The sequence below is a fragment of the Triturus cristatus genome, chromosome 3_2 (genome assembly GCF_964204655.1).
Source record: "Triturus cristatus chromosome 3_2, aTriCri1.1, whole genome shotgun sequence".
Classification (NCBI taxonomy): Eukaryota; Metazoa; Chordata; class Amphibia; order Caudata; family Salamandridae; genus Triturus; species Triturus cristatus.
The window spans coordinates 749,187,850-749,203,622 of record NC_140584.1 but is presented as its reverse complement, the minus strand read 5'-3'; positions in this window follow the sequence as shown (position 1 = coordinate 749,203,622).

Here is a 15,773-nt window from a genome sequence, read left to right as displayed (position 1 = left end):
TGGAGGGGGTGAAGCAATCACAAAAAAGAGAGTTCATTCATGAATGCTCAAAAAGTTCTGTGGGATAGAACATTACAGGACGTATACGCCTAATCTCAAGACAACATTTACAACAGGGGGTAGCCTAATAAGGATGCTCATGTCACTTTTAGAAAATGAATATGCACTTTAGAAGGCTCTATTTGGATATAGCACCTGCTAAGCGAGTTTGGGGGGAGTGTAGGTTTACGGTCTGTGTATGCAGTATTGGTCTATGATAGCACTAGTCACTTAAGATACTTTAGGTACTGTATATACCTTGTATGCACTTTAGAACCCTAGCTGCTATGTAATTCAATTGGATACTCCCTGTACAGCACAAGTCACTTTATGCACTTTATGTACTTTAGATGCACTTTGACATGCATTTTACAACCTCAGCTGCTAAGGTATCTGTATGGAGGGATGTGGGGTATGAGTGTATTAATTTCTCTAAGTATTGGAGACCTGTTTATCTATTGTGTACATACCTTATACGCACCCTAGATTCAAAGCTGCAATAAAATTAAATTGGAAGCTTTTGTTTATGGCATCGGTTAGTACAGCACAAGTCACCTTATGCACTTTAAGTACTGTAGATGCACTTGGGATGCAGCTCACAACAAGGGATAGGCTAATAAGAAGGCTCATGTCACTTTTAGAGAATTCATATGCACTTTAGAACTTTAGAACGCCCTACCGGTATATAGCACCTGTTAAGCAAGTCTGGGGGGTTGCATGTTTACGGTTTAAGTCTGCAGTATTGGTCTATGATAGCACTAATCACTTTAGATATTTTAGGTACTTTATGTACCTTGCATGCACTTTAGATCCCTAGCTGCCATGAAATTCAATTGGACGCTCAAGTCACTTAATGCACTTTATGTACTTCAGATGCACTTTGACATGCATTTTACAACCTCAGGTGCTAAGGTATCTAATTGGAGGGATTTTAACTATGTCAAGATGCAAGATAAGATCGGTGGGGTATGTGGGTAATAATCTCTCTACGGATTGGAGACCTGTTTATCTATTGTGTCTGCTATCAAGAGCATAAGTCACTTTATAGTATTACAGCAGCTAAGGCATCTAGCTGGAAAAATGTTAGGTATACTGGGGAGCCTGGGTAGCACTTAGTGCTGTTTGAGAATTCAGGGTATATATGTTTACAGCATTTGGTGTTTAGAACAATGCGGGCCATTCTTAGCTTAAGTACTAGTTGATTATATGTAGAAAATAATTTACTGTACTCTCTTTTAATGCCAATGGAGTGAATAATAAACGTAAAGCCCAGGCAATAGAAAGTTGGCTCAGAAGACACAACCTGAATGCTATACTTCTACAAGAAACCCATTGCCGAAATGCATTGGATGCAAGCAATATCTTCCAGAACATGGCCGGCTTTCACTGTTCATCAAGCGCTGGGTGTGCACAGAAGTGGTGGAAATATATGTAGGTAAACAGGTGCAATTTCAAGTAAAAAATACACAGATGGACCCAGGGGGCAGATGGGTTCTTGCGCATGGAAAACTGAATCAGCAAAATCTTAACTTGGCTCCAATTTATGCACTAGTTCTCGATAACCCCCTACTCCTACTTCAGCTTAAGCAGGCTCTATTCTGTACCCCTGGTCCTATTATATGGGAGGGGGCGATTTTAATTTTCTCCAGGATCCATCAGTTGATTCTTCCAAGAGGGCTCGAGAACAAAAGAAGCCCCAGGTGGCTATGGCTATGGCCAGCTGTAAAAGTGATCTAGACATGATGGATCCATGGCGCCTCCAAAATCCAGGAAAACAGAATTTCTCATGCTTCTCGGCAAAATACAACACGGCTTCCAGGATAGATTTCTTCCTGAACTTGCGTAGTCTTCCAATGAATATGTAGGATCACATTCCGAATGCCTTCTCAGACCATGTATTAGTTAAAATGGTAATAGCCGGAGCAGTACCAGAAAAAATGCCTAAGAGATGATATTTTAATAAAATTAACTTAGAAAACGAGAACAGGTGCAAAGAGGTAGCTAACGAAATTAGTTGTTTCTTTGTTAATAATACAGATTCCGACTTGATAAGCACAATATAGGATGCGTTTAAGGCTACACTACGCCGGATAATCACATCTAAAGAAATCCCTCAACAAAGGGCCAAAAAGGAAAAAAGGTTAGAGATCGAGTTAAGGCTTGCACAAGCAAATACAGAGTCCTATAATGATAGAAACCCTGCATCAAAACAAGAGCTGCTGCAAGCAAAACCTGAAATGCAGCAATATTATTACCAGCTAGGGGACACAGCAAACATGGCATACCTCCAAAAGACGTACAAGGAGAGCAAATATACAGGGAGATTACTTGCATGGCAGGCTAAGCAGAAGCAGGTCCAAAATAAAATTGAATCCCTCAGAGATGAGGAATCAAAAGCACAGGTAACTAGGTCCTGGGACATCGGAGAGGCTCTTCTGAGGCACCATAAGAAAATTTACCAGACAGGCCAACAAACACTGCCCGACCACATTGTAAACTTCCTTGACAATCTGACAATCCCATCCCTGAACAGTGAGAATAGAGGAACAATACTTGAAGAATTCACTATTGAAGAAATAGCAATAGGTTCAATGGCTAATTGCAAAGTGACTGGCGAGGACGGATTGCCAGTGGAATTATACAAAAGGTTCGTCCCAACACACAACTCCTTACACGTGCTAATCACTTATTAAAGGGGGATGTACCTCCAGCTTCCTTCCACATAGCGGTGGTAGTCACCATTCTGAAGAAGGATAAAAACAGGGAAATTATCAACTCCTTTAGACCAATAAGTCTTCTTAATGTTGACTATAAGATTTTTACAAAGCTCCTTACAAACAGACTTAATAGAATTGTGGGTTCACAAATCCACGTGGATCAATGTGGTTTTGTGGCCGGCAGGCAACTCTCTACTAATACGAAATTCTTAATAGAAGCATTGGATTATTTTAATAAGAATAGCATAGAGGCGCAGGTGTGGTTTTTAGATGCTGAGGAAGCTTTTGATTTGGTGTTCTGGGACTGTCTTTTTTTTAATCCTAGCTAGATTCTGCTTCCCATAAAGATTTATACAAATAGAAAGAAGCTTATATCAGGGTTCATAGGCACAAATAACAATCAACTCTAGAAATGTGGGCACCTGTAGAATAGGTAGGGGCACAAGGCAAGGGTGTCCCTTATGCCCTATTTTATTTGCCCTATTCATAGAACCCCTGGCAATAGCAGCAGAGCTTCTTATAAAGAGGAACAAGAACAAACTACTGACGAGGCACCCCAGCCACAGGAGCCACAGGAGCCACAGGAGACAAAAGATCCATTTCATAGCTGCTTGGCGACAGATCAGGAAGTATTGTACACCTTAATCTGCCCCAGTCAGCCTAAGGCTTTACAGAGCGACAATAACATGGAACCACAGTGCGATAAGTCAGTCACAGCCAGCTGTCCCAGCTCTGGTGTTTTTGGCATAGCACCTCATCAATTTACAACTGCCCAGCAATCAACAACAGCGACCAAGAAATGGGAAGTATAGAGGATCCCAATGGCGAAGTAGTCAATACTTTTTTCCATACAACACATGAACAGGAACGGCTGGAAGCTTCATACATGCCAGGCTCCGCGCAGGTGAACGCTAGCAATGCTTACCAAATTCACATTAATGAAGTGAATCAAACGGGCATAGAATAGCTTTGGTCATCCTCATTAAATACCATGCAATTATCAACAAAATCAATGCAGTATCACTCCAACAAGATGGGCATTCAATTATCTATCCTTAACTCCTTGGCCACTCATGTCTCAAACATAGACAAAAGATTATCGGATATGAATAACTTGATTGAAAGGGGTCAGACAGAAAATCAATTAATACAAACACACTACACCTGCATCGCCATAGTGGATTAGCTCCTAACCCTCCCAGCGGCAATAGGGACCTCTTAGCAGACATAAAGAAAGTAAAGAATACAGCAAGGAAACCGGTTCAAGATTACCAAGAAAATGGCCCCACAGAGGGATCAACTGGCATCACAGAAGTGTCAACCAACAAGGGTCGCGGGAAAGTCCCTTAAAGGATCCCCCCTCAAAGGAATATTGGTACCTTATCATTCCAACTCCAGAATGATAAACACAGCTAATGCGACAGCGGATAACATAAGCAAAAATCTCCAGGATGAGAGGGCCAGTGAAAAAGAGGGATTAGGACACAATGAACATTATAAGGCCAGCTAATATATCAGCAAACTAGAGCACACAGATCGCCGCTGCAATATGAGGAAGCGTGACCATCAAAACATGAAACGGATCTACCAGAGTCACCTAACGAAGTAAGTAAAGGGATTTAAAACATAGTCGGAAACAGAGGAGGAAAGGAAGAAAGAGGAAGAAGGATGTAGCAGCTTACTTTCAAACAGGTATTGCAAGACCAAGCACAAAAAGTCCAGCGCACAGGGAAATCTGCGGACCATTGACTCCAAAAGTGGACCACAAACTTAGCTAATCAGTCACATTGACCACAGGGGGCACAGAATCCAAGCAGAAAGGGGTCGAAAGTGATTTGTACGAATCAATCCTTAAAGCAACAGATGGCAATCCAAAGACCGTAAGCAGCAGCATCCTTGCCATTTCAACTAATGCTAGGAATGCATATCCAGTTTTAACAACAAAAATAATTCCGGCCGTTATGGAAGTCCAGGCAGTCCAAGTCAGCTCTCTAAATTCTCATTTCCAAGAGGGGCAGGCCACCCAAGCTAATTCTTCAATTACCAACCAGCCACAACCCAAAGCTGCACTATTCTGCTCACTCCTGAATACAAGTCCAGAGGCTGGGGGGACATCCTCAATAGAAGGGATATTCTATTATTACTTCAATCAATCAGTAGCCTGACGAAGTTCACACAACCTGGAAACAATTGAGTTCAAACAACTCTCAGATCATGATGTAACAAAGGCAACTTGGTCCTCAGACGAAATAGTGAGAAGAATCCTGGAAGAAGAGGACCAACTAAAGGCCTTGGGAATTAAAATAAAGCTCTACAAAAATCCAGATCCCCTGCTAACCAGACATGAGCAAGGTACCCCATGCATTTAATCTTCAGGAAGGCAGACTCAATCTGTGCTCAAAGGGGCACGTAGCATGGACGCATTGCAGACAGATTCAAAAGAACAGAGCCCAGCCACCAGATCGGGTGGACCCATATGGCAGAACAAAACAACATCCAGTAGGCAATTACCAGGTACGACTCTGCTCCTGAACATAAATGAACTGGAAAACGAATAGAGAGGTCCTGGTTTATTTCCAAGGCTTCAACCTTATTCTATTACAAGAGACATGGCTAGATGAACCTTTTCATTTACACGGTTTCTAAACTCATCATTTGCCAGCAGTTAAAGGTGCAAGCTTTCGGGCATCTGAAGTGCGGACTAAGAATCAAATCATCAATCAGGAGCATTAAGGTGACCAAGGATGTAGAGACTAAGATAACCTCAACAAATGCAATAAAAGCTATCAGAGAGGACATAGGTGATGACGACAAAAAACAACACTAAATAGTGTTAAACATATACCTCCACCCACACGATAAAATCAATGGAGTCAAACTCTTGGGATCCAAAATAACAAGACTCCTCCAGAAGAACTGATGTCTACTTTCTGGTAACATGCAATTTTAATATGCACCTATTAGGGCCTCGAGAAAGGGATAAACTACTGGAGGAACAATTTACGTCTTGGAACATCCCACAACAGGAAGAGAGCAACTGGAGGAATCAATCCAGATTAGTTAAGAATTTCACAAGGGATATGAAACATTTGAGCTTTGTTGGAATCAATGGGCATTACCTGGGTGACCAACCCCTGGCAGCTACATTTCACAATGCTGCTGTCAGTACGCTAATAGATTATACCTTTGTAATCCAACCACTTATCAGCAAGATTGCAGGCTTTCAGATAGGGACACAGGATCAAAGTGACCATCTACCACAAGAAATTACTATGAACACATTTAGTTCGATACTAGCCCAGCCAGTGGAGGATCCCAGCTCCATTTACACAGTGAACTATAGGAGGATTAAATGTAAAACCAACCAACCAGGAAAATCTCTGGCTTCGGCAAAGTCACTTTGGAATAACCTGGAGGATGCAGTTACAAACGTGTTAACACGCTGGGAACTTTTTACCAAAAAGTTAGGAGAAATATATTCAGCAAGAGAAAGGCCCCATGCATCCTCCAGGGAAATCCTTCAAAAATGGATCACCCCTCAACTGCTAGACAATCCACCTAACTAACTTTCCATCTCACAGAACTCCAACCTACAGATGCTCAAGAAAGTAATAAATAGAACATTAGGGAGGCTCCGACGAATAGGCCCAGATCCTGTTGTCCAGAAAAAGCGAACACAACTACAAATCAACAAGAAAAAGGTAATCTGGCAAGCTAAAAGAGAAGCAGATGACAAGCTGTGGGCCAAGCTACTATATTATATGACTTAAAGACTAACAATAGTGCAAGATTCTGACATACAATATACAGGTTACAGAATTCAAATGTACAAAGAGTCAATTCACATCTAACGAAAGAAGCCTGGGCAACCCACCTTCTGCAACATTTTAACTCAGAGCAGAAACGATTTAGAATTGGTAATCCTAGACCCAGCTACATTCCTGGAAGTACATTGTCTGATCAAGCTAATCCATCAGCAACTGATTCTCTCTCATTTTCAATCAATCAGATTAAGAACAGGATTGCGAAAGGCAGGCAGGAGGGCGCAGCAGGTCCCAACAGGATCCCAACGATCCTGTTTAAAAAAGACCCGGACTACTGGGCGGCTGCACTATTACCACTGTTTGAACAGATCTCGGGAGTAGAAAGCATACCGGATTCTTGGAGGGGGTCCATTATGTCCCCAATATACAAGAGAGGCAATAAGAACGAAGCCAAAAGCTACAGGTTGGTAGCATTAATTGATAACAATGCAAAATACTAAGCTGGCCTTCTCCTGGACGATCTCATAGATTGGGCAACTGAAAAATCAACCATCCCCATCAATCAGACAGGCTTCTGTAAGAGCATGGGAACTAACACAAACATACTTGCCATTTTTTTACTAATAGACGCTGTTAAAGCTGCTAACTTACCTCTTTATATTGCCTACATCGACTATTCATTGGCTTTCGACAAAATAGACAGGAATAAACTTTGGGCTAAACTCAATAAAAGAAATATACCATCTGCTCTCTTAAAACAGCTGATTCTTTTACACACTCACACTCGGGTCCAAGTGAAGCTAGGAGACAGCACCTCCATGTCCAGGAAAATACCAACTACAAAGAATTTGAAACAGGGCTGCGTGCTGGCTCCGACACCTTGTACTGATCATCTGAACTCCGATTGGACTTCAACATCTCCTAGACACAACCAAAAGCTACTCTGCTAACAATGGTCTAAGCAGCAACTTAGATAAATCCAAAGTGATGCGACAAAATCCAAAAAAGAACACATCTAATCACTTCTGACATTTGGCTGGTCAAACAATAGAAGTAGTCGAGGAATGCAAGTACCTGGGGGTTATAATAAACAACAAAGGCATGTTCAAGGCACAAAAAGAAGCCATCAGGAGAAAAGGAAACTCAATCACGGTGGCATTAAAAAAAAAACATCAAACATAAAACTACCGCTCCAAGTCTCAAGTCACTGCTCTAGGTGCTACAAGCAAACCTCAGCCCAACTATCACTTACGGGAGTGAGTGTCTGAGGGGAAGAGACACGGGCATATTGGACAGTATAGTCTTAAGATCAGTAAGAATGATATTTAATCTACCTAAATATTCCTCGCCCACCCAAATCAGACTGGAATTTGGTCTGCAGATCCAAGAAATAGCCCGCAAACTTGTCTATGTCAAGTGCTGGCCCAAAATACAAAGGGCTGAGCCTGGATCGGTGAATGCCTACTAATGGATTGAAATACACTCAAAAAACAGAATGTGCAGCCATGACCTATTTGTCAGCTTTGATAGATCATTTGGGCCTTGAGGAACTCTAGGAGGCCTCAAGCACAGACAATAGCTTCAAACATCTTGTAAACAAGAAAGTGAAAAGGGTGTCTGTGGTGGAAGACAAGACAGCGCTCAAAGAAAGGGCCCATGGCTGGTTGTACCGCTGAGCTACACCAAGCCCTCCCCACAATCTTATTAAGGTGCTGGATTTACCAAGATAACGAATGAAAAATATCTTAATTTCCGAATGGGCATTTTTCTGACTCTGCTGCACCTGCCACCTTGGAAACGAACACATACATTGACCACCTATGAGGGAAAGCAAAAGGGAATGTTTTTACTCCTATTGTGCATCTGCGGAAAGCTGTAATTTTAACGGCAATTGCTACTAAAGCCCATTTTTTAAATCAAGGGGATACGATCCTGCAGGCAAGCAGTGAAAGCATGCGTTGGAGGTGGAGATGGTTAGCTGATGTGTCGCTTTGTACAATTTATGGAGACAGTGGGGGCAGGGGAATCCTAAAAACAAGTAGCTAGTAATTTCTCTCACTACAACCAAAAGGTTCCTATGGAGACACTGCTCTTGTAACAACAAACAATTAGGCGGTGTGCTCTATCTATTTCAAACCCATTCAGTGAGCTACACAGCTCTTGCTTTGCACCTATTGCACATCTATTGCACAGCTGAAAACCTACCCCCCTCAGTTTGATGTTTTGTACACTTATGCTCCGATTCATAATTTCGAACATCAGAACTATTTGGACCTGGTACCAAAGACATATTGTACTATGGCCACCAGTAAAACATCATTCCAGCTATCTAGAGAACAATCATGTATGCTGCTGCCCTCCCTTACTTTAGAGCGATGAGTACTGACTTTTATACTGCCGAATTATGGATTTTTGTATTTTATCCCTCTTTTTTACTCTCTGTTGAAAAACATACAATTTTAAATGTAACATGTTATTACAATGGTTTTAAGTAATCACACAAATAAAGTTATATATCCCTCTATACACACCCATGAACAACATTGCAACACATCCACACAACTCATAGGTCCTAACTCCAACTCCCTTTCTCACAAAAGTAAACATTTCATTATGGCCGTGGAACTCTTCCAGAGGATGTCCAGCAAAAAATCAAATCCATCTCTCAAAAGATCAGAGCTCACCTGGACTAGTTTCACTGTGTACTAATTCAACCTTCTTGCACCCCAAAGACATTACTCACTCTTATTTAAAAAAATTCCCACAGAATTGGGAGAAACTATGTCCGGGAAAACATACAGCAGCCAAAGTGAGGTGTCAATTGAAACTCACACCTGTAGCGGGCCGGGTCAGAAATCACTAAATGTCATCCACCTCATGTCCCACTAGTATGCAGAAGGCTTTTGAAGCTCTGGACTGCAATTCATCTCTGACATCGGCTAATAAAAATTGTTTACCTCTCCAATCCATATGTGTAATTTTGCCCTTAAGCACCCTATGCTGCATAAAGCATGAACTTCTCTGATTACTTTAAAATCAAATGGAATAAATTAAATTTAGGAGCGGCTTGAGCTGCAAACAACATCTTCCATGGGTCTGTATGTGACACAGCCAGAGTTTCCATGAGACATATTTGGCTGTGGGAAAAGTATTCATACTCACCATCCATATAAACTAATATACATATGACCAGACAAAGAAGGACCGTTTACTACATACAACATAGAGCGTGCTGCTCCTACTATCTGACACCACACAGAGCATGCCTTGTGACCTAACACAATGCCTGTTCAGCTTCGTGTTAGGAGAGACTGACTGATAGTTTAACATCAGTGGCGATGGCCACATACAAAAAGTGGTGGGGTGGGGGGATGGGGCGTGGGGGAACATGGGAGGGGGTGTGCAGGGGAGGGGGAATGAGAGACTGTCTATAATATAATTGTTGCAAAATATACATGTATATCCATTTAAATTCATATGTATGCACTCACACTAACATGAGGCCCAGAGCTCCAAAGGGCTTCCTATCTGACCTTGCCTGGACAAGCTTCCAGCAGCTATTCTGAATCAGCCTTAAAGGTCACTTTCCTTGACCTGACGTCATCATAAGTTTCCTTTTCTGGTTGTGCAAGTTGCTTACACAGTGCTGAGCCAGCCTTTCTGGTCTGCTCATATCTAGCCATTTATAATTGGCATGTTACACATCCCTGTTAGCCGTATTTGGCTTGGTGCCTTATTCTAGTCCTGCTGACATGGCAATACTAAATGTATATAGCACCCAGAAACCTGTCACTCTGGGAAGAAGCAGTCTGAGAGCCCCTAAGGTGGCAGATCTGACTTCTTCATGAATGCATGCTTTTGGTACCAATAAATAAATGTCACTCTGTTTCTGAGCAAACCTGCTATGTCTGGTAAGTTTTATTCATTTGCTCCTGGGAGGGTGCCAATATTTTCCCATCAGAATAGTGTTAGAAGTGGGATATTGGAGGACTGTGATGTCACCAGTCGGTAAATGAGATGTAAGCTAAATAACTAACTTGCCTTGCTGCAAGTGACCTTTCAGTCTTTCAAATGCGTATTTAACCCATAGTATTATTAAAAGGGACATTAACTGGCATTTAAAATAGATAGGTGACTGTAGAGAATGTTTTTAAAATATTCTCTGTATCAATACACTAATTGATATGTGGCATACACTGCAGGAGAGCCTGGGTTAGAGAATAATTTATGTGTACCTACACATATAATAAGTAGTGAAACAGGTGACTGATAAGTAACTAAGTTACTTTATGTCAATAAATATTGACAAATGCCTAGACCCTTCTGGGGTTTTATAAAAATCCATTGCAGGAGATCCTATGCTAGGATGGGGAATTGATTTTACCCACAAAAAGAAACCCTCCCACAATATAGTGAGTGGAGCTTCTGATTTGCGAGTTGCACCAGAACACAGGGAAATTATTTTGAAATATGTGTAGTTATGTCATGGATGAATGACTGCATTTGAATAGGGTATTGATCTTCACTACTGGACCTCTATGTTTCCTTGAAATGTTTCTTTGATTTATATAACAAATGGAGCGCATTAGTGAATTACAAAAGCAAATGGGTTTTATGTGATGTCTCTGGCTGGTCCATAACTGTTGATTTTCCACTTTTTAACACATTCTATCCACTACCTAACAACTTTTCCTTTGTAGGAGAACTTTTGTGTTTATCTTTCAGGGTGCAAGTGCACAATGTGAGTAAAAAAAAAAACACATTTCATGAGAGGGGATCTCAGAAGAAAATCATTGTAAGCCCACTAGAAAATTGTTCACAATCTAGCAGGAGGAAAAAAGGTTCAAAACAAATCATCACCAGATAGTCCTGCAGATAAAGGTAAGAATTACACTTTAAATTTCAAAGAATGAATTATATAAAATATGCTAAGTAGCTGCACGCTACTATGGAAAGTGAAGCAGTAACAAAGATACAAAAATTGAATGAAAACTTGAGGCAGATTTGCCTAGCATTCCATATTAAAAGAGAATGGACTTTGCATACATTGTCCTGTGTTTCATAGAAGATATTTTGTGTTTGTCTATGTACATAATTGATGTATTAAGGAAGGTTCATGTTTTATGTCCCTCTTATAGATGTTATCTCACAACAAATAAAGCGCTCTGAGACCTTTGGGTATAGCTAGAGCTATATAACGTTAAAACTAACTTTACCTAGAAAAAGGCACTCAATAGGAAAAATTAGGCCTCACAGAGAAAAACGAATTTGTGTATTTTACACAACTAGGACAATTAGAAAGCGGAGCAAAATGTATCATTGATGTGGTGTAGTTTTGACCCTCCTTAGATACATGGTATTAAATATTAAAAGGCATTCACATTATATGAGTAATTGGTGGCTGCTGTACGGGTAAAATGCTAAAATAAAAGTGTCCTCCCTTTTTACCACACTGAAACGATAGATTTTGACTGGCTTGGAATGCCTGGGTTTTAATAGAATGAACAGAGCTGCTGCCTTCTCTCCTGAAAAGTGTAGAAGTTGACACCTGCCGGTCATAAAACACAGCTAGATAAATAAGACAGATAGCACTAGCTACAAGTAAAGTGCGTGGCAACTAGCTTTTAAATTAGTTTCAAATAGCACATACAAGCACATGCCTTAAAGACAAATAGTCTTGAAAGTTTGAAATAAGTTGATTATTTTGGATAAAAGAAAAAGTATGAAAGACTTTCTTTCCTAAGAAGCGCATTTATGGATCTGATGGTAAATAATTACTCCTTTCTAAAGGCTGAAATACTTATTTCTAAAGGGTGAAACAAACGTTCTATGTTTCATTTAAGCTTCCATGCTTAGCTTCAAAAGAACTTTTGTAAGTGTTATAAATAAATGCTTTTAAAGACAAAATGTAAGGAATGAGGCTTGCTTTTCATATGAAGACACAATCAAAAGGGTTAGTGATTATTTTTCAATAATGACTACATGTAAAAATAATTAAAAGTCATTGCACTAAAATAGTTTTTGCATTTTAATGACCTTTATAATGTTTAATAACCCTACTGTAAAAAAAAATAAAAAATGCGCATTCAGATTTCAAAGTGCACATTAAGATTTCTATCTCCAAATGGTTAAATATGTTGTTGCAACAAATTTAAAGGGTGTATATTACTTTATCTTACAACGCCAATATTACTGTCTCTTAGTGACAAACTTAAAATGTAGTATGGCCTAATGGCTGCAGTGTCAAATACAAAGGCTATTAAAAAGTTATGCAAAGAGTAGCTCTACAGACATGTGAATTATATTGCATGCCTTAATTTACAATAGTTCTGGGCTCATTATGGCATTCTGAAAACTAACTGCACACTGCACAAAATAAAAATAAGAATAAAAAAACAACAGAAGTTAGATCCTACCTTTCAAATATCAGGACAGATGCCCCTCAGTCATGCTTCTTGAGAGATACTTTCAAATGTGATGGTCACATGGAGTAACCTTGCTCAGACAAGGGACAACAGGTTTAAGGGTCAGAGGCCAAGTTTTGTATTTAGCCCTAACTAGCACTGCAAAAGCAAAATGTCGAGGTAGGGGCTTTTGAGCATTTTTTTGATCTGAGCTTAGCTACTGTGACTGTGTGTGTGTACTGTTGAAGAGTAGTTCAACTTAATTCCTTTGTATTAATTACATTTCCTGATTCTAACATTGTAGGATAAAACACTACAGGTAATTTACAAATAAGATCATAGCATTTAAAAAAATTGCTCATTTATGAGAATGTTAAAATAAACTTAGCTGTGATGATGTCTCAGGCTATCATATGCCTAGCAGAATTAGGGTCAAATTAACGCTCAATTCATGTAAATAATATTCAGGATAGCATCATCAGTATTTTAACTACATTTAAGAAATGGAAGAATTTACATAGTTGTTTCAACGAAATTATGGCCTTGATTAAGCCTTCCTGGAACTAGATTGGACACCACAGATCTGTTTTAGGTACCATTAGCTAAAGAAAATATTGCATATTCTGTTAGGAGTAGATGGGGTTTATCTTACTGAATAACATTATCAAGGGGCACAACGTAGATACCAGAGAGTACATAAGAGTAGGGTATCAGTGTTATTGTTGCACAGTGTTTCAGGATGAAGGTATCAGAAACGCCCAAGGAGAATGTCATGTTTCCACTAAGGTAGGAGATGTTTCCACTAAGGTGGGAGATAAAGGGTTACATTTAAAAAATGTTATATAAATAAATATAATTTTTTGCAGCATTATATATATATGTATATTTTTTCATAAATGGAATTTACTCAAAAACACCTAAGGATAGGTTAGAACAGGGCACTTACTGCTTGCAGCTTCAGTAAGGATTCTGTTATACGCACCCACTGTAGAGCACATGTGGATGTGTTGAGAGATGATGAATGATGCTGTTAGACTGCAGTTTGTTACTTATGAAAAGGAAATGGATGGATGTACACAAAACTAACAATAAGGCTATAGAACCAGGGAACGAGAGGTTTGGAAAAATGCCCTCACCATAAAGTGATATTTAAAATAAATAAATTTAAAAAAAGAGAGGGTGGTGAAAACATGCTGTCCCCATAAAGTGATTACCTTATGAACCTGAGGTTCCTTTAGAGACTGTTGTGCTTGACACCAGTACTATATTATTATTTATACCTGTAGTGGCAGAGTATTTTTCTCTCCTCAGCGGGTTTTAGCATTGAAGTCCATCTACAGCGTGAAAGCCTCTTTGCCGTCATGCTGGGATACCCCGTACACTTCGTTCACTATGAGTCCCAATGTCAATGCTCAGGCAGTAAAGAGAGACTTGGACCACCTATGCCTGGAAGGTGGTAGCATTGTCTTGCAGTAGGCTGATGACCTCCTTGTGACATATCCATCACTTGAGGCCTGTGAAAAAGACACTATAGCTCTGCTAAACTACCTCCAGGAGAGAAGACACAAATCCTCATTGTCAAAATGCCAGTGCTGCCAAAAAAGAGGTGACTTTCCTGGGTTTTGTTATATTCCAAGGTACACGCTGCATGCCGCCTGACAGAATAGAATTCTTTCAGGGCATTCAGCTCGTGCCCACCAAGAAAGGAATTATGTCCTTCCTGGGGATAATGAATTGTTGCCACCAATGGGTCCATGAATGCAGATGCTATGACTAATGAACTTGCAAACTGTTACAAGAAATTGAAAGAGACATTGTGTACTGTGCCATCATGGGGACTGCCTGACTACAAACTGCCTTTCCATCTCTGTTTCAGAGAAAAATAACATTGCAAATGAAGTGGTCTTGCACATGGTGTGCTGACACAGCTGGAAAAGAAAAGCTTGTGGGACACAATTATGTGACTTTTCTTTCTGTAGTGATTACGGGTCAGCAGCTGTGATGGTGGAGAGGACGGCTCTCAATGTGTTGGACTATACTTGTATTGTCTAGGTGCCACATTTGGTGCAGATGCATTTGGTACGGTTGTTGTTGTTGTCTGGATCAACACAACATTTTCCGCTGGCAGACACACAGGTTATATGGCACCATGTTGTCTAATTGTAATGTCATAATAAGATGCCCACCTGTTAATTTGGCAAAAGTATTACCTGCAATAGGTTATTCTGATGAGATCCATTCTCTTAGAGACAAATGAGACCCCTAAGTAAGTTGGTGTTGAGATTGTAGAAAACGGCACCACGCCAAGATTAGACACTATTAGTAAAGACAGACTATGAGTGGTACACTGATGGTTTATTCAGCAGATTGATAGACACTAATTACAGAGCAGGGTATGCCATAGCAATAGCAGACAACAAAGTTGAAAGTGCAGCTCTGCCACTTGAAACATCTACCCAGTAAGATAAGCTGTATGCTGTAACAAAAGCATGAATACTAGTCAAGGGTAAAACTGCTAACATTTAAACTGACACATTATGCTTTGCAGTTCTTATTTGTGGCCAGCTTTGGAAGTATTACGGATTCATAACAGAAGCAGGGCGCCTTATTAAAAATGGTCCTTTAGTAAGGATCTTGTTAAAAGCAATACTATTATACACCAGGATAGCGGTAATAAAATGTGAAGCCTACACAGGAGCTAATACTAAGTTAGCCAAAGGTGATGCCATCGCTGACACAGTATTAAATGAAAGCACGTTACAGCCAGTGCAGATGGGACTAATGAACAAAGCATTCCCAAAATAAAAACAATAAAAAAAATACAGCTCATTCAGTGACAATTGTTGCAA